Source organism: Nipponia nippon, unplaced genomic scaffold (genome assembly GCF_047370975.1).
Source record: "Nipponia nippon isolate SJK-2023a ecotype South Korea unplaced genomic scaffold, ASM4737097v1 scaffold_12, whole genome shotgun sequence".
Classification (NCBI taxonomy): domain Eukaryota; kingdom Metazoa; phylum Chordata; class Aves; order Pelecaniformes; family Threskiornithidae; genus Nipponia; species Nipponia nippon.
The window spans coordinates 9276-34173 of NW_028262313.1; the positions used below are offsets into that span (position 1 = coordinate 9276).

The window sequence follows — 24898 nt, forward strand, 5'->3', positions numbered from 1 at the left end:
AGGACAATCAAAAACTAACAGCAGCAAACGGGATAAAAGTAGAACATTTTAAAAGCCAAAGGACGGAGAAAGGAAAGAACTAAAAAATAGCAGCAGTGAACTACAATGCAGAAATAAAAAAAAAAATGCACTAAGGAAATACAAGAAATCATTCAAAACTACAGATGGTGAACAGGAGAAAAGTGGGCAGAGAAAGAAAATTTGCAAAGCCGTGAGCATTACGGAAAAGAAGGGGAGGGAACTAAAAACTAGGGACAGCAAACGAAAGGCAGAGCAAGAAAATTTAAAACGGGAGGGCCCCAAGGAAAGACAAGAAATAATTAACTAGAGCACAATAAAGACAGCAAAGGGGATAAAAGGAGACAGAAAATTTAAAAGCAATGGAGATTAAAGCCATATTGAGCAAATGAAAAAACGGCGATGGCAAACTATAAGGAAAATAAGGAAAAAATTAATCGAAACTGTGAACTAAAAGAGAGATGTAGAATTAAAAAATTGTAAAAGCAATGGCAGTAATGAAAAACAAGAAAAAATAATTAACATCTCATGACAGCAAAGGAGATAAGAGTAGAAAATTTTAAAAACCAATGCTCAAGATTAAGAAAGGAAAAAAGGAAAACCCAAATATTAAGATTAAGAAAGGAAAGCACTAAAAAATAGTGACAGCTAACTACAACACAGACATAAATAGACATTTTAAAAAGCAAAGGCACTAAGGAAAGACAAGAAATCATTAAATAATAAAGACAGTGAACAGGACAAAAGTAGGCATAGAAAGAAAACTAAAAGAAAAAGAAAACAAACTAAGAGAGAGCTGTGGAAAGAAAATTTTAAAAGGTAGGGCACTAAGGAAAGACAAAAAAATAATTAAAGATAAATACATCAAAATAAAGACAGGAAATGGTATAAAAACAGACAAACTTTTAAAAGCAATGGTGATTAAGGAAATAAGGAAAAAATTTTAAAATCCCATTGGTGAACTAAAATGGAGATGGAAAAGAAGATTTAAAAAGTGATGGCACTAAGGAAAAACAAGAAAGAATAATTAAAAATCAATGACAGCAAACAAGATGCAAGTAGAAATTTTAAAAGCCAAAGGATTAAGAGAGGAAAGCAGTACAAAGTAGCAACATTGAACTACAATGCAGACATAGACAGAAATTTTTAAAAGCGACAGTGCTAAGGAAAGACAAGAAATCATTCAAAATAAAGACAGTGAACGGAATAAAAGGAGGCATAGAAAGAAAACTTAAAAAGCAATCAGCATTAGGGACAGTGCACTAAAACAGAGATGCAGAAACAAAATTTTAAAAAGCAAGGGCACTAAGGAAAGACAAGAAATAATTGGGAAAATTAAAAAACAGGACATCAGGAAGTGATTTAAAAACCCGCATCGGTGAACTAAAACGGAGACGGAAAAAATGGAAAAAGACAGAAAATTATTTTTGAATCATTTATATAATACAGCAGATATAGGTTTGTATTTGGAAATCCTTCTTTTTATATATATATATATATATATATGAATACTGTATATATACATATGAATATTATTTTTTTATATATATATATATATATAAAGGCGAGAGATTTTTCTCTACTGCAATGCCTCACACCCGTATTTACAGTTTTGAACGTTTTTGATCACACACACGAATTTTCGAGGCCGATTCCTCCTCTTTTGTCCACGTCTCTCCTTGGACCTGGATCGCTTTTAGTACGGACGCTAGTATCTCAGTAAGCTTTTCAAGTACTACTCTAAGATATTTTCAAAACTTATTGACTGAAAAAGCACACAGCTTCTATGACGAAAACAAAGCCTGTTTCTTCTGAACGCCTGAACTCTTACAAACGGCGTCTTTCCTCTTTTAGGACGCAACTATTTTCCCGATATCATTTCCTAGTAAGCGCACAGAAACAGAAGATTGCGCTTTCAGGAAGGCAAAATAAACGGAGGGAAGTCGGCTTTGCACAGGCAGAACACGCTCCAGCGCAGACCTTCTTTTCCTTTTAGGATCTGCGTTAAAATAGTTCCTAGAAAAACTACAGAAGGAAGGAGAGCTGGCGCATTCTTGACGTTAACTTTGAAGTCCATGCTCCAAGCGCCTTAGGAAAAACGCGGACACGCATCGCGGACGTACCTTGTACTCGCAGACCGCTACGCAGCCTTTCCGTCCGTCTTGCGCTTTCACGGCAGAAGAAAGGGCGACCACGGTGAAACGGCGGCAGCTGACACTCTGCTGAGAGAGGAAAAAAAACCTGTAGCATAAAGCTGGGGAGGAGTCCCAAGCTGCCCGGTTTTGTGAAGTCTTGCGAAGGCTACAGCCGAGCAAAGGAAAAAAGAGCCGTTTGGAACATATTGCCAAACAACATTCGGCAATAAAACTCGGAGGCGTTTGACACGCGCCCATTTTTTGGTAACTTGCTATTTGCTTCCTGTTATCGTTGTTCTTCCTTCAGAACCTCTACTTGGAGCCAACTTCTTTGCTACCGGTTCAAGCGTTTCCCTTCCTGGTATTACTAGCACACGGGCCCAGGCAAGTCCCTGAACTGCTCTTCCGAACTTCTCCAAACGACAATTACAGCCACGAAAGAGGACTTCAAGAGAGGAAAAGGAGAGGCCGGGCAGCAAAAAAGCTCTGCAGGCTGCCACCAGTCAACATTCCACTCTTTTTTTTTCTTTTTTTTCCTTTAAATACACCCCCCCGCCCCCAAATACAAACAAAAAAACCCCATGACCTTGTATTTTTTTTCCTTTGGGAGCTCACCCCTGTCTCAGCACAGTGTCCTCCACAGAGCAGGAAGCGCAGACGATCTGTATCCCGATCTGCACGCGACGAATCCGTGTTCAGAAGAAATAGGCCAGATCTGTAAGACCGGTGTTATTTTGGGGGTTTTAACAATCACAACGCAATTGCATCGACCGACGCGTTTGTGAGAAAACTCCTTAACTTCTAAACGTAGCACCTCCTTGGGTAAAAAAACGTGTGCGAGACTGAAAAAAAGGGATGATTCAGAGCTCCCGCTCACGATGGAGCCGTGGCGAAAGGAATGAAAGTGAAGACAAACAGCAGCAACACGAAGTGAAATTCGGCTTTAATTCTAGGCACGTGCTTAAGAGACTCTCCAAGCCCACACCTCAATCCTAGGAGCGACTAGCCCTTTTCTGGAAGGACAAACTTTGTTACTTCAAAGTCCTAGACCGAAGGCTCCACGGAACAGAACGTGCACCGAGCCACAGGCCACCGTGCCACCGACGCTCTGATGGCAAAGAAAAACCAAGGAAAACTAAAGTTTAAAGATCGGTTTCCATCGCGTTTCATTCCTTACGTTTCCACTGGCACCTAGGTGCTCCAAAATGAACTCTACCGACACCGCATGTTACTAACAATTTAGTTCTGCGTATCAAAACAACAGGCTATTTCCAGCTCGCCCATCAAAGTAGCACGACCGACCAGAAGAGAAACACCGGACCCTAAAGAAGGGAACAGGCAGCTCTTCATTTCTCCTAGAGGAAAGTCTGTTCTTTTGCCCGGAAGGCAAACAGCCGAAACTGCCAAGGGAGCACTGCAGGAACGCGGCGCGCTCTCTCAGCTGCAATTTGTCATCGGCTTTTCTGCACGGGCAGCGGCTTTGCCTTTCCTCTGGCTTTGATGTGGCGCCCCTGGAGCGTCCTTGACCCGGCAAGGGTTTCTCCCCGCTCCCGCAGCCCCAGACACGCGATTACCTGAGCGCCGAGCGGAATCACCCACGCGGGATTTTCTTCCCGGGACGCAGAAGGTGACGCTGGGAAAGGAGGAGGCAAAAAACGAAGCGGTTTGTCCGGCAGCCACGGCCCTAGAAACTACACCTCCCGGCATGCCCCGGGGAACCAACGTGACCGACCAAAAGCCCCGGATGCCGCGAGACGCAACCCTCCGTGCTTTCGGACCCTGCGGGGACACCGTTCCCCCCGCCGCCGCCGCACGTGGAAGCCCCGCCGAGCCCCCAGCGCGGCTCCGGGCAGCCCCCGCCAACACCTCCGGCTGCCCGCCCCCGCCCGGCGCCGACGCGGCGCGGCGCCCCCCCGCCGCCCGGCCCCGGACCGGCGCGGCGCGGCGCCCGCCCGGCCCCGGAGCGGCGCGGCTCGGCGCGGCACCCCCCCGCCCCGGAGCGGCGCGGCTCGGCGCGGCGCTCCCCGCTGCCCAACCCCGGCGCGGCTCGGTGCGGCGCCCCCCCCCGCCCGGCCCCGGAGCGGCGCGGCTCGGCGCGGCGCCCCCCCCCGCCCGGCCCCGGAGCGGCGCGGCTCGGCGCGGCGCTCCCCCCGCCGCCCGGCCCCGGAGCAGCGCGGCTCGGCGCGGCGCCCCCGCCGCCCGGCCCCGGAGCGGCGCGGCGCTCCCCCGCCGCCCGGCCCCGGCGCTCCCCCGCCGCCCGGCCCCGGACCGGCGCGGCTCCCCCCCCCCGCCCGGCCCCGGACCGACGCGGCTAGGCGCGGCACTCCCCCGCCGCCCGGCCCCGGCGGGGCTCGGTGCGGCGCCTCTCCGCCGCCCGGCCCCGGAGCGGCGCGGCGCCTGCCCAGCATCGAATCAGTGCGGCTCAGATCGGCGCGGCGGCCCCCCGGCGCCCGGCCCCAGAGCGGCGCGGCTCGGCGCGGCGCCCGCCCGGCCCCGGACCGGCGCGGCTCGGCTCGGCGCGACGCTCTCCCGCCCCCCGGCCCCGGCGCGGCTCGGCGCTGCCCCGCCGCCCGGCCCCGGCGCGGCTCGGCGCTGCCCCGCCGCGCGGCTCGGCGCTGCCCCGCCGCCCGGCCCGCACCGGCGCGGCGCCCGCCCAGCATCGAACCAGCGCGGCTCAGCTCGGCGCGGCGCCCCCCGCCGCCCGGCCCCGGAGCGGCGCGGCGCCCCCCCGCCACCCGGCCCCGGGAAGCCCCACCCGCCCGGCTCCCACACGGCACCGCACCCTCCCCGCTCCGTGCCTCCCGCCGGCCCGGCCGCTCCCCCCCCAGGCACCGCCGCCCTTCTCGGGACTTTCCCCGCTCACCTCCTCCCTGCCTGCAGCCGCAGCCGGGCTCCCGCTGGCCCCTCCGCGGGGGGAAGCTCCACCCACGGCGCGATGCCCGCCCCCGATGCACCTCGCAGGCGCTGGCGAAGCTCCGCCCTCCCAGCGGAAAACCCCGCCCTCTGCAGCCAAGCTCTGCCCTGCACACAGCACGCATGCGCCGGTGAAGCTCCGCCCCCTCGACAAAGCTCCACCCTCCCATGGCAAAGCTCCGCCCCCCCGCAGCAAAGCTCCGCCCCTGAGACAGCGCGCATGCGCAGACAAAGCTCCGCCCTTCACAGCAAACCTCCGCCCTCCCACGGCAAAGCTCCGCCCCCCGCAGCAAAGCTCCGCCCCTGAGACAGCGCGCATGCGCATACAAAGCTCCGCCCTTCACAGCAAACCTCCGCCCTCCCACGGCAAAGCTCCGCCCCCCCGCGGCAAGGCTCCGCCCCCGACGCATCGCGCATGCGCTGGTCAAGCTCCGCCCTCACCCGGCAAAGCTCCGCCCTCACCCGGCAAAGCTCCGCCCCCCCCCGCGGCAAGGCTCCGCCCCCGACGCATCGCGCATGCGCTGGTCAAGCTCCGCCCTCACCCGGCAAAGCTCCGCCCTCACCTGGCAAGGCTCCGCCCCCCCCGCGGCAAAGCTCCGCCCCCGAGGCAGCGCGCATGCGCGGCAAAGCTCCGCCTTTCACATCAAAGCTCCGCCCCCACGGCAAAACTCCGCCCCAAGACAGCGCGCATGCGCCGGTTAAGCTCCGCCCACCCACGGCAAAGCCCCGCCCTTCAGCGCAAAGCGCCGCCCCCCCTCGGCAAGGCTCCGCCCCCAAGACAGCACGCATGCGCCAGTGAAGCTCCGCCCTCGCACGGCAAAGCTCCGCCTTACCACCGCTAGGCTCCGCCCCCCCGCGGCTAAGCTCCACCCCAACACAGTGCGCAGGCGTGGTCTCCAGGGCCGGGGCCTGTCGCTAGGGGTGGTGCCCTTCCCCTGCCCGGGGGCATCCAGGGGCGGGGCCCGGCGCTAGCGGCGGGGCCGCTCCACACCAGGACCGGGGCATTCGGCGGGGCGGGGCTGCAGCGGAGGCGGACGCGGCAGTGCTAGCAGCGGCAAGCGCCTCCCGTGCGGCGAGAGCGGCGCTTCCTTACCGGGAGGCAGCAACGGCTGCGGCGGCAGCACCCCGCGGCCACCGCGCTGTCGCATGCCCGTTACCGGCCACCGGCACCGGCGACCACGGGGACGCCACCGCCCCTGCGCGGCTCCCGCCCTGCAGTACCCGCTTTTGGCCGCCAGGCGGCAGCACCACACCAAGCCCGGCGCTCCGACCGCGCCCCGCGGGGAGAAAGGACTCGCCCCCCGGCCCGCCTGGGGCCGCCCGCAGCCGCCGCCGCCGCCGCCGCCGCCGCACGGGGGGGCGGGGGGTGTCACAAGCCTCGCCCTTCTCTGCCCCTGCTCCCGCTCACAGCCCACGCAGCCACAGCCATCGCCTCGCCACCAAAAAGCACCCAAGCGGCTCGAGCATTTCAGTCCTCTGCACTTGACAGCTTGCAGCGGCTGCTGGCCCTTTCTCTCCGCACCCCCCACCCCAGCACCCAGCCGGGGGACGCAGCACAGGGAACCTGGTCAATACCTTTGCCTTGCCTCGGCTTTTTTGCCCCCAGAAAAAGCCCCCGGGAGTGCTGGATTCATCTGCATGTGGCATCAGGGGTGGGAGAGTGACACCAGCGAGTCAACAGACCCTGGAGAGATTTTAGTAAAAAAAAAAAAAAAAAAAAAAAAAAAAGAAAATGAAAGCGACACCGATGGCATCCTCAAGGCACTGAAAGCTGCTTTGCGTCAGAGGGGCAGCTACCTACGATTATCAGGAAGCGCTGCATGCGAGCAGACCGCGGGCAAGCGCGCGATCTGCGAGCGAGCGATACGCTGGCGCCCCTCGGGCTCTGCTGCGGTGCCCTCTGCTCATCCTGCACACGCACCGGGCTTCCCGCGCAGGGCTTGCCGCTTAAACAAGACGCTGCGCCATGTTACTTACCGCCCTGCCCTGCGGCGTGCAAAGGAATGAGACGTGAAACAGGGAAAGCAAAGGGGCACGGCGGCCCCTCAGCTGGCCGCACCAGACGGCCGTAGAGCCCTGCCAGTTCCCTCGCTGCTCTGGACGGCAGCGCAGCTCCGCGCTCCCTGCCGCTCCCGCCAGCACGCGCGGCGCCCGCGCTTGGCCGCCTGCAGCACGCGAGACTCGGGAGGCTGGAGGGGCCGCTCGCCTCCTTCGGCTGCTTCATTTGCCGCCTTAAAACAATCGCTTCCACGCTCCGTTTCTTCATTTCAGACCCCTCTCCACATCTCCTGGCCTGCAAGCCATTTGCAGCAAGCAACACGGCTGAAATCCTGTGCTGCTAGACACCTAGCTGTCATCTTGCTCCCACGCCCAAAGGCTTTGGGAACCTGAACCCCCTGCTTGGTTGGGCATCGAGACTGCGAGGCGAGAAACACGCCTGGACTCCACCAAGCCAGGCGCCTGCCACATCGCTCAGCACGGTGCTACGCGGCTGCCTGACCGACACCTTCTGCCGCTAAAACCAGAGCGCGGTTCCCTTCTGAAGAGTCACCGGCAGCGCGGAGAGTCCCTCGCCTTTCCCTGCGCCAGGTCCCCCGGGAACAGCGTCTCAGTCGGACTGGAGCGTGCAGCAGCCTCCGGTCGTCCCAGACCCTCGCCCGTCCAGAAAGCGCCTGCCTGTAGCAGCGGCAGAACCACTGCTGCCCAGAGGGGAAAGGAATGGCTCGGGGCAAAGCTCCCCAGGCTGCCCGTGTCCCGTGCGGAGCTGGGGGTCCAGAAGCAAAGGAGCTATGGGAGGGGGGAGCAGGGGAGCGGGGGCACGAGACTGGAGGGCAGGGGACGCGGGGGGCACGTCACGGGGAAAAAAAAAAACCCGCACGGGGGGAAAAACCTTGTGTGGGGGGACGTTTGGGTGGAGAGCACTTGGGAGGGCGCAGAGACAGGCAGAGGAGGACGGGGGGCGGAGACGGACACGGACGGACAGCGGCTGTGTGTGGGTAGAAAGGTGCACGGGGGGACACGGGTGGGGATGACCTGCACCAGGGGGTCCGCCCGGCATAATCCACAGCAGATAACTCACCTGGGATAAGCCGCAACGGATAGTCCGCTCCGGAGAAGGAATCCACGCCAGATAATCCCCAGCAATGCCCCTCAAACTGCCAGCGGTTCACCCCAAATTTGGCCCAAATTGGTGCGGGTTTTGCGTTTGGGTTTTTTGGTTTGTTGGCTTGTTTTTTTGTTGTTGTTCTTTTTTGTTTTTTCTTTTACATCATACAAAACTTGGGGGTTTCTGCTTTTCAAAACTATTCAGTTCTGGGGTTTTCCGGCGCTTTTCCACATCATAACAATGGGTCATTTTTGGTTTTCTGCGTTAAAATGTAGGGGGGGGGGTGTGTGGGTGTGTGCGCGCGCGCTTGCTTTCCAGCTGCACAAATCCAGGCGGATTCGGCTTTCCTGGGAGCCCCAAACCGTGTTGCTCTTGGATATTTTGCTCTTGGACTTGGATATTTTGACACTTTGGTATCTTAGACTTCGGTATCTACTTACAATTCTGTCTATTTAGACTTAGTTATCTGTTTACACTTCCATAGAACCTTTACTTCCATTACACAGACGACCTACTTTGGCTTACTCGGTGACACACGGTAAGCGTAGATACCTCTACCTATCCAGACTTTCTTCTGTTTTCAATTCCTTCATCTACATCATCTCTTTTTGCATTTTAAACTCCTTTATTTCTTCACATATAGACAAGTTCTTTTTTATTTTAAAACCCTATCTATCTCCATTTAGATTTTTTAATAATTTCTAGAACGTAGCAGGTACAGGTTTGTATTTTGAAATCCTTTTCTCTCTCTCTCTATATAGAAATGAATATTATTTTTCAATATATATATATATATAAAGGCGAGAGATTTTCCTCTACTGCAATGCCTCACACCCGTATTTCCAGTTTTTAACATTTTTAATCACACACACACACACACACGAGTTTTCAGGCATTTTGGGGCTGTGACCCCCCCTCCTCTGGGGGGGAACCTCCCCGTGACACCTTCATCCCCCACTCACCTGCTCCTCTGTTTCATCATCACACCCCCCACCCCCAGGGACGTTGGGGTGCCCCAAATGACATCATCACCCCCCAGGCCCCTCCAACACTTTTTCATCACCCCCCCAAAAAAGGCACAAAACAAGGAAAACAGCCCCGACCGGCAGCTCGCTACTTTAATAATGCCGTTTACATATGTAGGCGCCCCCCGAAAAGGGGAGCTCCGCCAGAGAAATAAAATGGGGGCAGCCCCCCCAAACGGTTGCAGCCCCCCCAGCCCCTGTCCCGCAAGCCGGCGGCTGCCCCACGCCGCGGGGGGAGCCTGCCAGGGGACGGTGACGCACCTCTCGCTCAGGCTCTGCTCTGCCGTGCTCCCCCTCCGTTCCCGCGCTGGGACGGGCTCCCCGGGGCAGCGAACCTCCCCGCTCCCTCTTGGCCCGGGACTCTCCCCACCAGACAGCCCTCGCTGACGCACCCGCGGGGCACCCGCCGGAGACAGAGCCAGGAGCCTCCAGGCACGGGGCCGGCCCCTTACCCTCGGGACGCTTCACGACCGGCAGGCCAACCTGGGCCGGGGGGACCTAGCGAGCATCACGAGACGCTTGCAACGAGACACCTGAAAAACAGAAATCCCAAGCGATATTTCCGCATGTGAAAAAAATAGCACAGCAGCGAGTAGAGGAATTCAGTCAGAGCAAGGGAGGGGAGAGCAGTTGAGCTCAAGGAGGATTCGAGGTAAGCAGGTCAGCTCAAAACACAAGACGTCCTTTAAAAGCTAGAGCGACCTGAACGCTTCCAATCAGCATGAAGACTAACCGGTACGATTCCAAACACGTTCTTCGCGTAAAAGTACGCGCTCTTGCCGGCGTTGGAAAACGTCTCACCCCTTCCTTACGGCACGGCTGCAGGGAGACAACCCTGCGAGGCTGCAGGACAAGGGTGTACCGCAATCAGAATCTACGCTTACAGATCCGCCGCAACAGCTACGGCCCTCACGCTCCTGCGCATCTTGCTGGCTCGGTCGATAAAGCTGGAAGCGAAGCGTAATGCTTTCGAGGGTAAAAGGAAAACCAGAGGACAAATCGCAGCAATTCGCTTCCTACTAAAAAAGCTGTGCGTGTGCTTACAGACATCCAATAAAAATACTTCTACTGGAGAAGGGCTGGATTTTCCTTTTGCATTAATTTAACTTGCACAGCTGTGAATCGATACCAGCAGATTATCTGTCTCCAAGATACGCAGTTATCATTTGACCAGGGGTTTTTTGCGCCTTACGTCATTAGGAGCGACATCTGGCCAGCCGCGCTGCCCGAGAGAGATGCTACTGAACTGCCAGGGAAACGCACCCTTGAAAGCCAGACAGAAAGAAAAGTACTTCAGAGCACTCCGTCAAACGAGCGGGGGGGGGGGCGAAACCCGTAACGTTCAGTTGCCTCTCCTGGTCAACGTTTAGAACAAATACCTAACGGCTCAAATACACCTAAGCAATTGTACGCCACAGCTAGTTGGCAGTTAAAGTTGAAACAACGCCACAGCTAGTTGGCAGTTGCAGGTGAAACAACGCAAGGCAGTTTGTATAGACAATTTTAACTTTTTTTTTTTTCCTAAAGTTACATCTAGGGTAGAAAAATCAGTGAGAGAAGAGATCCCTCATACGGTTTTACTTTGCGGGCGGAATCCAGTCCCCGGGGCTGCAATGCCTAAGGCTACCAAAAAGGACCGGCAGATTTGCTAACGCTTTTGGCTGCACCGAAGCACGCAGAGGAACGCGTGTTGATGACATCTCGGCTGTTGCAACTGAGAACCAGCGATGCCATCAACTTCTGGAAGACGTGCTGTGCTCGGCTCTTTGGAAGCAAACGGACTTTTCTTTCTTTTTTTTTTTTTTTCTTTTTTTTTTTTTTTTAAGAGAGCGGAAAGTCTCGCTGCTGCTGACTTCTACTGCCAAGCGCATCATCTCTGAAGATCCCCACTCTGATGGGGAGTTCATAAAACACAACTTCTTTGAATGAGAAAGACTTCCATTCTGGAAAATCTCTTTCCAACTGAAGTAAGAAACCACACGCTGTAGGTTAAGGAAAAAGGACGCTGCCGAAGCAGTAACTCACCAAAACCACGTCAGGACTCGCTGTCGCTACTTACAAGGCTGGCAATGCTTCTCGGGAAAGCGACGCCGATTCCTCCTCTTTTGTCCACGTCTCTCCTTGGACCTGGATCGCTTTTAGTATGGGTGCCAGTATCTCAGTAAGCTTTTCAAGTACTACTGTAAGATATTTTCAAAACTTACTGACTGAAAAAGCACACAACAGACGATCCCTCAGAAACATCTGTAACGCGACGCTTCCCGGACACGTCCGCGCTTTAAGCTACGACGGCAAGATAAGCAGGGCTCAAGAAACGCCATGCCGATGAGGCGACGCGTTCGAGACCCTCGGGAGGCTTACCGAGGGGCCCCATGATCACCAAGAGCTACGGAAACATCAAGACCCGAGAAAGCCACGGTACGAGACACAGAAGACAGACTACGCAAAAGCAGAACACACAGACACAGGATGGAACCGCCCTGCCCAGCCAACGTCAGCAGCGTGCTAAGAACAGTAACCCGGTCCTTTTCCCTTCCCAAAGGAGACTGCTCCTGGACAGGCCTCTCCCCGACACCAACTTTATAACCCCTCCCTGCAATTCCTATCCTTGATACCTCCTCAGCCCTCACCCCGCAACTGAGCTTTCAGAGGGCCAGGGATCTGAATCCACCCTCAAAAAAGAAAAAAAGAAAAAAAGAAAACCACCACACACCGAACTAGAACATTCCTGCACTCACTCAGTTCTTCTTCATCATCTCAAAAAAAACCAAAAAACAAAAAAAACCAAAACCTCCCAACCCAAAAACCCACAACACACTAACAAACTAAAACACAGTGCTGGTATTCAGCATCGGTCTGGTTACTGCCAACCGCTTCTGCAACACCCTCCTCCTCAAAAGCACCGCACCGCTCTGCTCCCCTGCTCCACGCCTGTTCTCAAGAAAGATGCTGCGGCTGTCGCTCGGTGCGCCTAGGATGCCAGGAGACACAAAGTTCCCGTGGCGCTCGGGTGAAATAGCCAGCCCCGTGTGCCTCCCCTCTACCACCCAGCTCACCTCAACTTCTCGGCCGATTCTCAAGGCAGCCAGCACAGCTCCCACAGAACCAAACGGGAAATGATTAACCAACATGCCATTTCATACTTTACTATTAAATGACGACCCGGCTGACAACCACCTCGCCTCCTCCAGCCGCTCCTCAGCGGGAAGCTACGCCCCCTCCGAGGCTGTTAAAAGGGAGGACCCTAAGGAAAGAGAACAACTCCTTGAAAACTAAAGACAGGGAACGGGATAAAAGCAAAAAACTTCAATAATGACGGGAATTAGGGCAACAAAGAGAAAAAAATGAAAACCGGGGACAGTGAACTAAAAGAGAGACGTAGGAAGACAATTGAAAAAGCAAAGGTACTAATAGAGACAAGGAAGAATTAAAAAAGGGAAACGGCAAACGGAATACAAGTAGACAGAAGCTTTTGTCGTGGTTTAACCCCAGCCAGCAGCTAAGCACCACACAGCCGCTACGGGGGAGAAAATTGGAAGGGTGGAAGTCAGAACACTCGTGGGTTAAAGGAAGAACAGTTGAACAATTGAAGGAAAAGACAACAGAATAGTAGTAATAGTACTAGTAGTAATAATAATAAACCAATAACAGTATACAAAGCAAGCGATTCACTCTACAGGTGCTCACCACTCGCCGACCGATGCCAAGCACGTCCCCAAGCAGCGATCGCTGACTCCTGGCCAACGACCCCCCGTTTCCCTACCGAGCGTGACGTCACACGGGAGGGAATAGCGCTTCGGCCGGCGCGGGTCAGCTGAGCTGGCTGTGGCGCCTCCCAGCTTCTGGCGCACCGGGCAGAGCACGGGAAGCTGAAAGGTCCTTGAGCGGTGTAAGCGCTACTTAGCGACAAACAAAACGTCAGTGCGTTACCAACATTGTTCTCATCCTCAATCCAAACCGCAGCACTGTGCCAGCTACTTGGCCCAGCCCCGTCTTCGCTTCATGGGTCCCACCTGGGCTGCCCTAGCTGGAACCCATCAGGAACTGAGGCCATCACCCCAGCCCCACAGCACATCACTGCGTCCCCTGGACCCAACCGCAGCCGCTCACCCAGAGGCCAGGGGCTGGAAACACATCTGGGGTCACAAAGGAGGCAGCAAATGTTTGTTCCTTCACGCCCATCAGAAATCCCAGCAATGAGCTGGTTACGAGGCTCGGTGCCCAAAGGCAGCGGGACAGAGGGAAAAGAGGGACGAGGAAAGCAGAAGGAAGGATGGAGGGAGGTAGAGAAGAGGGGTAGGACAGGGAGCCAGAAAACGGGATACTGGGAACAAGAGAGGGACGGGGAACCGCACAAGGGTGTTGAGAATGAGAGAAATGGAGTGCAGCGAGGAGGAGGATGGGGAGATCCCACAGGAACAGGGAGCAACAGGGGGCAGGGGAGAGAGACAGAAGGGACCGAGCGGGACAACAGGAACAGCAGAGAGGCACAGAGAGAATAAGAGACACGCAGGCAGCGGCGGGGCGGGGCGGATAGAGGGAAGTACAAAAGGGGGAAAAAGCAAAAAGAATTAAAAAAAAGTGACAGGAAGTTGGATAGAGGCAGTCATAGAAATAGAAATTAAAAAGCAACAAACATAGGCAAGAATTAAAAATTAGAGAATGTAAGACAGAGCGAGAAATAGAAAGGGAACAGGACAGAGAGGCAGGACATGTAAAAAATTGTTAAAGGGAGCTATGTAGAGGGAGATTTGAAAGGGAAAATAAAAAACAATGGACTACAGGAAACACAGGAAAGAAAAATGGGACAGGGAACTAGATAAATGGAGACCTAGAAATAAGACGTTAAAAGCAACATGGTACGTGACAGGAAAGTATTAAGAATAAGGGAAAGGGAACTAGATAAATGGAGACATAAAAAGAAAATTGTAAAAGCGACAGGGTAAGGAAAACCAGAAAAAATTAAAAACAGGGAGAGCAAACTGCGTAAAAGATGAGAGAGAGAAAAATTCAAAAAGGATGGGACAGGAAAGAATTAAAAAACAGGGATAGGGACCTTGATAAAAGTAGACCTAGAAGGAAACTTGAAAATGCCAAGAGGTACAGCACAGTCAGCAAAGAACTAAAAACAGGGACAGCAAACCAGATTACATATGGAAACAAAATTTTAGAAGCCGAGGGATAAAGAGAGGGGAAAATGAAAAAAATAGAGATGGCAATCTAAAGAGAGACATACGAAGAAAAGAGATGAAGTGAAGCACAGGCTGGAGGACAGACAGGAAAGCATTAACAAATAAGCGCATTGGATGGGATAAAATTAGACATCGGAAAAATAAAAGCCACGTCTCTTAGGAAAGACAAGAAAAAACTACCAAATAAAGAAAGGGGGACAAAGAGAGAGACGCATACAAAGTAAATTTTAAAAGCAACGGGGTACACAACAGACCGAAAACTATTAAAAAGTAAGGATAGGGAGCTTGATCAAAGTAGATGTAGAAAGAAAATTTCAAAAGCAACTGGGTAGAGGACAAACAGAAAGAAAATTAAACACAGAGGCAGCAAACTAGATAAAAGTAGACATAGAAACAAAAATTTTAAAGCCGAGGTACTAAGACAGGAAAGAATTAAAGAAATAGCAACAGCGAACCAAACAAATGCAGAGAGACAGAAATTGTAAAAAGCGACCGCACTAAGGAAAGATGAGAAATAATTAAAAAATAGTGACAGTGAACGGAATAAAGGTAGAAAATTTTTGAAGCAACAGAGTTTAGGGAAATAGAGGAAAAAATTTAAAAGTAGGGGCACTGAACTGAAACGGGGACATAGGAAGAAAATTGAAAATCAAAGGCACTAAGGAAATAATTAAAAATAAAGACATCGAAGGGAAAAATGTAGACAGGGAAAGAACGTTTTAAAAGTGATGGGTATGAGGGAAATAAAGGGAAAAATTAAAAGATAGGGACAGCGAACTAAAACAGATGCGGAAAGAAAATTTAAAAAGCAACGGCACGAATGAAAGAAAAAGAAATAATTTTTTAAACAACAGCAAAGGGAATAAAAGTGGGCATAGAAAGAACATTTAATAAGCAGAGGGGAACTAGGGGAATAAAGGGGAAAAATTGAAAAATAGGGACAGCAAACTCAGAGATGGAGAAAGAACATTGAAAAAGCGAGGGCACTAAGGACAGACAAGAAATTATGAAAAGAAAAGACAGCAAAATAAAGACTGCAAAGGGAATAAACGTAGACAATTTTAAAAGCGACAGGGATTAGGGAAATAAAGGGAAAATTATGAGATAAGGAGAGCAAACTAAAACAGAGATGTAAAAATAAAATTTTTAAAGTGACGGCACTAAGACAAGAAATTATTAAAAAGATTCAAAGGTAATAAAAGTAGGCATAGAAAGAAGATTTAATAAGCAGAGGGGAATTAGGGAAACAAAGGGAAAAATTAGGAAATAGGGACAGTGAACTAAAATAAATGCAGAAAGAAACTCTAAAAAGCAAGGGCACTAACAAAAGACAAGAAATTATTAAAAGACAAGACAGCAACATAAAGACAGTGAACGAGGTAAAAGTAGAAAACTCTGAAAAGCAAGGGGGATTAGGGAAATAAAATGGAAAAATTTAAAAATAGGGACTGAACTAAAACCGAGATGTAGAAAGAAAAGAAATAATTAAAAAATAAAGGCATCAAAAGTAAGAAAAGTAAGCATAGAAAGAACATTTTCAAAGGGGGCGATAAGGGAAAAATTAAAACATAGAGACAGCAGGCTAGAACAGATTAAAATAGAACATCTAAAAAGCAAAGGAATTAAAGAAAGGCAAGAAGTAATTAAAAGAACAGCATAATAAAGACTGGGAACGGCATAAAAGAAAATTTAAAAAACTAACGGGGATTAGAGAAATAAATGGAAAAATTAAAAAATAGTGGCAGTGAACTTAAAGAGATGGAGAAGGAAAATTTAAAAAGTGAGGGCACTATGGAAAGACAAGAAGTAATTAAAACATAAATACAGGGAAATAATGACAGCTACTGGAACAAAAGGAGACAGAAAACTTTAAAAGAAACTGTGATTAAGGAAATAAGGATAACATTCAAAAATAGCATCACTGAACTAAAATGGAGATGATGAAAGAAAATCTAAAAAGCGATAGCACTAAGGAAAGACAAGAAAGGACAATCAAAAACTAACAGCAGCAAACGGGATAAAAGTAGAACATTTTAAAAGCCAAAGGACGGCGAAAGGAAAGAACTAAAAAATAGCAGCAGTGAACTACAATGCAGAAATAAAAAAAAAAAAAAAGCACTAAGGAAATACAAGAAATCATTCAAAACTACAGATGGTGAACAGGAGAAAAGTGGGCAGAGAAAGAAAATTTGCAAAGCCATGAGCATTAGGGAAAAGAAGGGGAGGGAACTAAAAACTAGGGACAGCCAACTAAAGGCAGAGCAAGAAAATTTAAAACGGGAGGGCCCTAAGGAAAGACAAGAAATAATTAACTAGAGCCCAATAAAGACAGCAAAGGGGATAAAAGGAGACAGAAAATTTAAAAGCAATGGAGATTAAAGCCATATTGAGCAAATGAAAAAACGGCGATGGCAAACTATAAGGAAAATAAGGAAAAAATTAATCGAAACTGTGAACTAAAAGAGAGATGTAGAATTAAAAAATTGTAAAAGCAATGGCAGTAATGAAAAACAAGAAAAAATAATTAACATCTCATGACAGCAAAGGAGATAAAAGTAGAAAATTTTAAAAACCAATGATCAAGATTAAGAAAGGAAAAAAGGAAAACCCAAATATTAAGATTAAGAAAGGAAAGCACTAAAAAATAGTGACAGCTAACTACAACACAGACATAAATAGACATTTTAAAAAGCAAAGGCACTAAGGAAAGACAAGAAATCATTAAAAAATAAAGACAGTGAACAGGATAAAAGTAGGCATAGAAAGAAAACTAAAAGAAAAAGAAAACAAACTAAGAGAGAGCTGTGGAAAGAAAATTTTAAAAGGTAGGGCACTAAGGAAAGACAAAAAAATAATTAAAGATAAATACATCAAAATAAAGACAGGAAATGGTATAAAAACAGACAAACTTTGAAAAGCAATGGTGATTAAGGAAATAAGGAAAAAATTTTAAAATCCCATTGGTGAACTAAAATGGAGATGGAAAAGAAGATTTAAAAAGTGATGGCACTAAGGAAAAACAAGAAAGAATAATTAAAAATTAATGACAGCAAACAAGATGCAAGTAGAAATTTTAAAAGCCAAAGGATTCAGAGAGGAAAGCAGTACAAAGTAGCAACATTGCACTACAATGCAGACATAGACATAGAAATTTTTAAAAGCGACAGTGCTAAGGAAAGACAAGAAATCATTCAAAATAAAGACAGTGAACGGAATAAAAGGAGGCATAGAAAGAAAACTTAAAAAGCAATCAGCATTAGGGACAGTGCACTAAAACAGAGATGCAGAATCAAAACTTTAAAAAGCAAGGGCACTAAGGAAAGACAAGAAATAATTGGGAAAATTAAAAAACAGGACATCAGGAAGTGATTTAAAAACCCGCATCGGTGAACTAAAACGGAGACGGAAAAAACGGAAAAAGACAGAAAATTATTTTTGAATCATTTATATAATACAGCAGATATAGGTTTGTATTTGGAAATCCTTCTTTTTATATATATATATATATATATATATATGAATTCTGTATCTATACATATGAATATTATTTTTCAATATATATATATATATAAAGGCGAGGGATTTTTCTCTACTGCAATGCCTCACACCCGTATTTACAGTTTTGAACGTTTTTGATCACACACACGAATTTTCGAGGCCGATTCCTCCTCTTTTGTCCACGTCTCTCCTTGGACCTGGATCGCTTTTAGTACGGACGCTAGTATCTCAGTAAGCTTTTCAAGTACTACTCTAAGATATTTTCAAAACTTATTGACTGAAAAAGCACACAGCTTCTATGACGAAAACAAAGCCTGTTTCTTCTGAACGCCTGAACTCTTACAAACGGCGTCTTTCCTCTTTTAGGACGCAATTATTGTCCCCGATATCATTTCCTAGTAAGCGCACAGAAACAGAAGATTGCGCTTTCAGGAAGGCAAAATAAACGGAGGGAAGTCGGCTTTGCACAGGCAGAACACGCTCCAGCGCAGACCTTCTTTTCCTTTTAGGATCTGCGCTAAAATAGTTCCTAGAAAAACTACAGAAGGAAGGAGAGCTGGCGCATTCTTGACGTTAACTTTGAAGTCCATGCTCCAAGCGCCTTAGGAAAAACGCGGACACGCATCGCGGACGCACCTTGTACTCGCAGACCGCTACGCAGCCTTTCCGTCCGTCTTGCGCTTTCACGGCAGAAGAAAGGGCGACCACGGTGAAACGGCGGCAGCTGACACTCTGCTGAGAGAGGAAAAAAAACCTGTAGCATAAAGCTGGGGAGGAGTCCCAAGCTGCCCGGTTTTGTGAAGTCTTGCGAAGGCTACAGCCGAGCAAAGGAAAAAATAGCCCTTTGGAACATATTGCCAAACAACATTCGGCAATAAAACTCGGAGGCGTTTGACACGCGCCCATTTTTTGGTAACTTGCTATTTGCTTCCTGTTATCGTTGTTCTTCCTTCAGAACCTCTACTGGGAGCCAACTTCTTTGCTATCCGTTCAAGCGTTTCCCTTCCTGGTATTACTAGCACACGGGCCCAGGCAAGTCCCTGAACTGCTCTTCCGAACTTCTCCAAACGACAATTACAGCCACAAAAGAGGACTTCAAGAGAGGAAAAGGAGAGGCCGGGCAGCAAAAGAGCTCTGCAGGCTGCCACCAGTCAACATTCCACTCTTTTTTTTTTTTTCTTTTAAATACACCCCCCCCGCCCCCAAATACAAACAAAAAAACCCCCATGACCTTGTATTTTTTTTCCTTTGGGAGCTCACCCCTGTCTCAGCACAGTGTCCTCCACAGAGCAGGAAGCGCAGACGATCTGTATCCCGATTTGCACGCGACGAATCCGTGTTCAGAAGAAATAGGCCAGATCTGTAAGACCGGTGTTATTTTGGGGGTTTTAACAATCACAACGCAATTGCATCGACCGACGCGTTTGTGAGAAAACTCCTTAACTTCTAAACGTAGCACCTCCTTGGGTAAAAAAACGTGTGCGAGACTGAAAAAAAGGGATGATTCAGAGCTCCCGCTTACAATGGAGCCGTGGCGAAAGGAATGAAAGTGAAGACAAACAGCAGCAACACGAAGTGAAATTCGGCTTTAATTCTAGGCACGTGCTTAAGAGACTCTCCAAGCCCACACCTCAATCCTAGGAGCGACTAGCCCTTTTCTGGAAGGACAAACTTTGTTACTTCAAAGTCCTAGACCGAAGGCTCCACGGAACAGAACGTGCACCGAGCCACAGGCCACCGTGCCATCAACGCTCTGATGGCAAAGAAAAACCAAGGAAAACTAAAGTTTAAAGATCAGTTTCCATCGCGTTTCATTCCTGACGTTTCCACTGGCACCTAGGTGCTCCAAAATGAACTCTACTGACACTGCATGTTACTAACAATTTAGTTCTGCGTATCAAAACAACAGGCTATTTCCAGCTCGCCCATCAAAGTAGCACGACCAACCAGAAGAGAAACACCGGACCCTAAAGAAGGGAACAGGCAGCTCTTCATTTCTCCTAGAGGAAAGTCTGTTCTTTTGCCCGGAAGGCAAACAGCCGAAACTGCCAAGGGAGCACTGCAGGAACGCGGCGCGCTCTCTCAGCTGCAATTTGTCATCGGCTTTTCTGCACGCGCAGCGGCTTTGCCTTTCCTCTGGCTTTGATGTGGCGCCCCTGGAGCGTCCTTGACCCGGCAAGGGTTTCTCCCCGCTCCCGCAGCCCCAGACACGCGATTACCTGAGCGCCGAGCGGAATCACCCACGCGGGATTTTCTTCCCGGGACGCAGAAGGTGACGCTGGGAAAGGAGGAGGCAAAAAAGGAAGCGGTTTGTCCGGCAGCCACGGCCCTAGAAACTACACCTCCCGGCATGCCCCGGGGAACCAACGTGGCCGACCAAAAGCCCCGGATGCCAGGGGACGCAACCCTCCGTGCTTTGGGATCCTGCGGGGACACCGTTCCCCCCACCACCGCCGCACGTGGAAGCCCCACCGAGCCCCCAGCGCGGCTCTGGGCAGCCCCCGCCACCGGCTGCAGCCGGCCCCCCACGACCGGCGCCGACCCGGCGCCCTCCCACTGCCCAGCCCCGAAGCGGCTCGGCGCCCGGCCCCGCACCGGCGCGGTGCCCCCCCGCCGCCCGGCCCCGGACCGGCGCGGCGCCCGCCCGGCCCCGGCGCGGCGCCGCTCGGCACGGAAGCCCCCTGCCGCACGGCCCCGGACCGGCGCGGCGCGGCTCAGCGCGGCGCCGCCCGGCTCAGGACCGGCGCGGCGCCCCCCCCACCGCCCGGCTCTGGACCGGCGCGGCCCCCGCCCGACTCCGGGCTGATCTCGCCACCGGCCCCGACCCGGCGCGCCCCACCCCTCGCCCGGCCCCGGGAAGCCCCGCCCGCCCGGCTCCCACACGGCACCGCACCCTCCCCGCTCCGTGCCTCCCGCCGGCCCGGCCGCTCCCCCCCCAGGCACCGCCGCCCTTCTCGGGACTTTCCCCGCTCACCTCCTCCCTGCCTGCAGCCGCAGCCCAACGACCGCTCCGCTCCACCCCGGGCTCACGCTGGCCCCTCCGCGGGGGGAAGCTGCGCCCACCACGCGATGCCCGCCCGCGACGCACCGCGCATGGTCTGGGAGGATTTCCAGTTTAATCTCTGTGGGCTGGACGACCTTCTGTATCATCCAGGGGACTTCTCGTTTCACCTCTATGCTCTGGAGGGCCTTCTCGATGGTCTGGGTGGACTTTCGCTGTCATCTCCATGGTCTGCGGAGCTGCTCTATACTACGGGAAGACTTCTGGTTGCATCTCTATCATGTGAAGGACAGTCTTTCGAATCTGGGATGACTTTCTGTCTCCTCTCTATGCTCTGGAGGACCTTCTCGATGGTCTGGGTGGACTTTCGCCGTCATCTCCATGATCTGCGGAGCCGCCCTATACTCCGGGAGGACTTCCGCTTGCATCTCTATGGTCTGAAGGACAGTCTTTCGAATCTAGGACGACTTTCTGTCTCATCTCTATGGTCTGGAGGACCTTCTCGATGGTCTGGGTGGACTTTCGCCGTCATCTCCATGGTCTGCGGAGCCGCCCTATACTCCGGGAGGACTTCCGCTTGCATCTCGATGGTCTGAAGGACAGTCTTTCGAATCTGGGACGACTTTCTGTCTCATCTCTATGGTCTGAACGACCTTCTCTGTGATCCGGGAGGACTTTGTCGGCCATTTTGGTGGTTTGGACGAGTTATTTTTTTGCCGGGGGGGGTTTGGTTTTTTAAGCTTTTGTGTGCTCTGTGCAGCCGCAGCCCAACGACCGCTCCACTCCGCCCCGGGCTCCCGCTGGCCCCTCCGCGGGGGGAAGCTCCACCCACGGCGCGATGCCCGCCCCCGATGCACCTCGCATGCGCTGGCGAAGCTCCGCCCTCCCAGCGGAAAACCCCGCCCTCTGCAGCCAAGCTCTGCCCTGCACACAGCACGCATGCGCCGGTGAAGCTCCGCCCCCTCGGCAAAGCTCCACCCTCCCATGGCAAAGCTCCGCCCCCCGCAGCAAAGCTCCGCCCCTGAGACAGCGCGCATGCGCAGAATAAGCTCCACCCTTCACAGCAAACCTCCGCCCTCCCACGGCAAAGCTCCGCCCCCCCCGCAGCAAAGCTCCGTCCCCAACTCATCGCGCATGCGCCGGTTAAGCTCTGCCCTCACACGGCAAGCTCCGCCCACCCGCGGCAAAGCCCCGCCCTTCAGAGCAAAGCACCGCCCCCCTCGGCAAGGCTCCGCCCCCAAGACAGCACGCATGCGCCAGTGAAGCTCCGCCCTTGCACGGCAAAGCTCCGCCTTACCACCGCTAGGCTCCGCCCCCCCGCGGCTAAGCTCCACCCCAACACAGTGCGCAGGCGTGGTCTCCAGGGGCGGGGCCTGTCGCTAGGGGTGGTGCCCTTCCCCTGCCCGGGGGCATCCAGGGGCGGGGCCCGGCGCTAGGGGCGGGGCCGCTCCACACCAGGACCGGGGCATTCGGCGGGGCGGGGCTGCAGCGGAGGCGGACGCCGCGGGGCGGGGCTGCAGCGGAGGCGGACGCCGCGGGGCTAGCAGCGGCAAGCGCCTCCCGTGCGGCGAGAGCGGCGCTTCCTTACCGGGAGGCAGCAACGGCTGCGGCGGCAGCACCCCGCGGCCACCGCGCTGTCGCATGCCCGTTACCGGCCACCGGCACCGGCGACCACGGGGACGCCACCGCCCCTGCGCGGCTCCCGCCCTGCAGTACCCGCTTTTGGCCGCCAGGCGGCAGCACCACACCAAGCCCGGCGCTCCGACCGCGCCCCGCGGGGAGAAAGGACTCGCCCCCCGGCCCGCCTGGGGCCGCCCGCAGCCGCCGCCGCCGCCGCCTTACGGGGGGGCGGGGGGTGTCACAAGCCTCGCCCTTCTCTGCCCCTGCTCCCGCTCACAGCCCACGCAGCCACAGCCATCGCCTCGCCACCAAAAAGCACCCAAGCGGCTCGAGCATTTCAGTCCTCTGCACTTGACAGCTTGCAGCGGCTGCTGGCCCTTTCTCTCCGCGCCCCCCACCCCAGCACCCAGCCGGGGGACGCAGCACAGGGAACCTGGTCAATACCTTTGCCTTGCCTCGGCTTTTTTGCCCCCAGAAAAAGCCCCCGGGAGTGCTGGATTCATCTGCATGTGGCATCAGGGGTGGGAGAGTGACAGCAGCGAGTCAACAGACCCTGGAGAGATTTTAGTAAAAAAAATAAAAAGATCAGAACCAGAAGGGTAAAAGTGAGAAAATTCATGGATTGAGATAAAAACAGTTCAACAACCACAACCACCATTACAGAAAAGAGGAAAACTAAAAATCTAAGAGAAAAACAAAAGCCAATGCAGACAAGCCATACAAATGAAAACAATTGCTCACCACCAAGTGACTGATGCTCCGCCAGTCCCTGAGCCGCAGCCCCCCGCCAGCCTCCCCCCTCATTTTATGGCTGGACGTGACGCACACGGTGCGGGATGTCCCCTTGGTTGGCCGGGGTCCGCTGTCCCAGCCCCCTCCCCTCCCAGCTCTCTGTGCCCCCGCCTGCTCGCCGGCGGGGCAGGGTGAGGAGCAGAAAGGGCCTTGACTCTGTGCAAGTGCTGCTCGGTGACTAAAACATCCCTGCGTGTGTTATCAACACTTTTTCCAGCACAAATCCAAAACACAGGGGCAGGGAGAGTGGGATGGGAGCAGGGTGCAGGTGGTGTCTTGCGGAAACAGTAATTTTCCAATTAGCAAAACTGCTAACTGCTTGTGCCTTGGGAACGGAATTTGGGAGGGAGCTCAAAGAGATGAAAGTGTTTGTTTAAGTAACAAACTGTGGGCAACTAACGGCTCCAGCCTTGAGGAAGAGCTCACAGACCGATAAAAGGGAGCATCTCGGCACCAAACACTGGACGGTGGCCGGAGAAGCGTGAAGTTTGATCAAACTGCAGAAAGTGGGTGAAAGGTAAACGTGGCGAGGGGAGATCGTGACCGCCGACTCAATTCAGGACCGAAAAGACTTGCCCCCCCACCTGAAAGGAGCACGCCTGCTAATTTACATAGCAAGCGAGGCTAATTTAAGTACAGCAAACCAATAGTGTATGAAATGTTAATCACCAGCTGATAAGTGTAAATTTAGGCAGGTTTATACCGATCTTGTCACCTGACAAATACACTGCCGGTTTGTGTGAGGGTGTGCCTGACTTGTGGGAAATCGCCAAGCACCCAGCTTTGCGCAGACCTGAAATAAGTGATCAATGTCTCTCCTGAGTGGGTGGTTATTGGGCTGTTGCACACCGGGCAAAGGATCCGCCTTTCGGACAACAGTTTTGGCGACCGCGGTGGGACAGCCGTGAAGCCTTGCCCAGAGCGACTCGCCGGCCACCGGAGGGGAGAAGCTGTTCTTCGGATTCCAGCGTGCGCCGACCTGTTTGTTCGGGGACTCTGCGAGTGCTCTCCCTGTCCGGAGCGGGCAAGCGACTCAAAGGTGCAGCGCGTAAATTAGAGACACTGTAAGGGGAGCTGTATAAACGGTAAAAGTAAGAGGTATTCGTGAACGCTTGACAGTGATGACTGGAGTGCCTGAAAAAGGGGATAAGACCATTCTTTTTGGGTAAAAATATGGGAGCGGGACAAGGGGCAGGAAAGTCTGCTGAACCTCCCCTTTGCTCTCCGTTAGGATACATCCTGCAATATCGGAATAAGTTTGGTGGGGATCCCCTAACTAAAAGAAAATTAAAAGAATACTGCAGTCAATGGTGGCCGATGTATAAATTGGATGATGGGGAAAAATGGCCGGATATGAGAACTCTGAATTATAATACTATTTTGCAGCTCGTTATTTTGTAGAAGGCAGGATAAATGGGATGAAATACGTGGATTTGTTCTTTTCTTTAAGAAATGATTATAAGACAACAAGAAAATGCAAATTGTTGGTATCTGATTCAAATGTCTTGATGACGGAGTATAAAAATAAATTGCCTCAGTGTTGTTCTGCTTCTAGCATTGGGAAAAGGTGTTTGAAAGTGGAAGCTGGAGAAGAGGAT

At 52.2% G+C, this 24898-nt stretch overlaps 2 long non-coding RNA genes across 3 annotated transcripts; both read right to left on the reverse strand.

Moving 5' to 3' along the window:
• Nucleotides 1-978: 978 nt before the first annotated feature.
• LOC148056609 (uncharacterized) lies at nt 979-5145 on the reverse strand. Its single transcript, XR_015702462.1, has 3 exons — nt 5017-5145; nt 2769-2868; nt 979-2237 (listed from the first exon to the last, which is right to left on the reverse strand). It is a non-coding gene; the product is annotated as an uncharacterized LOC148056609 (long non-coding RNA).
• A 12829-nt stretch (nt 5146-17974) lies between these two features.
• On the reverse strand, nt 17975-21654 carry LOC148056610 (uncharacterized). 2 transcript variants are annotated; one of them, XR_015702463.1, is made up of 4 exons: nt 20862-21654; nt 20107-20165; nt 19148-19247; nt 17975-18619 (listed from the first exon to the last, which is right to left on the reverse strand). It is a non-coding gene; the product is annotated as an uncharacterized LOC148056610 (long non-coding RNA). The 2 variants fall into 2 exon arrangements; XR_015702464.1 differs by having other exon boundaries at nt 17975-18622.
• Between the last annotated feature and the right edge of the window lie 3244 nt (nt 21655-24898).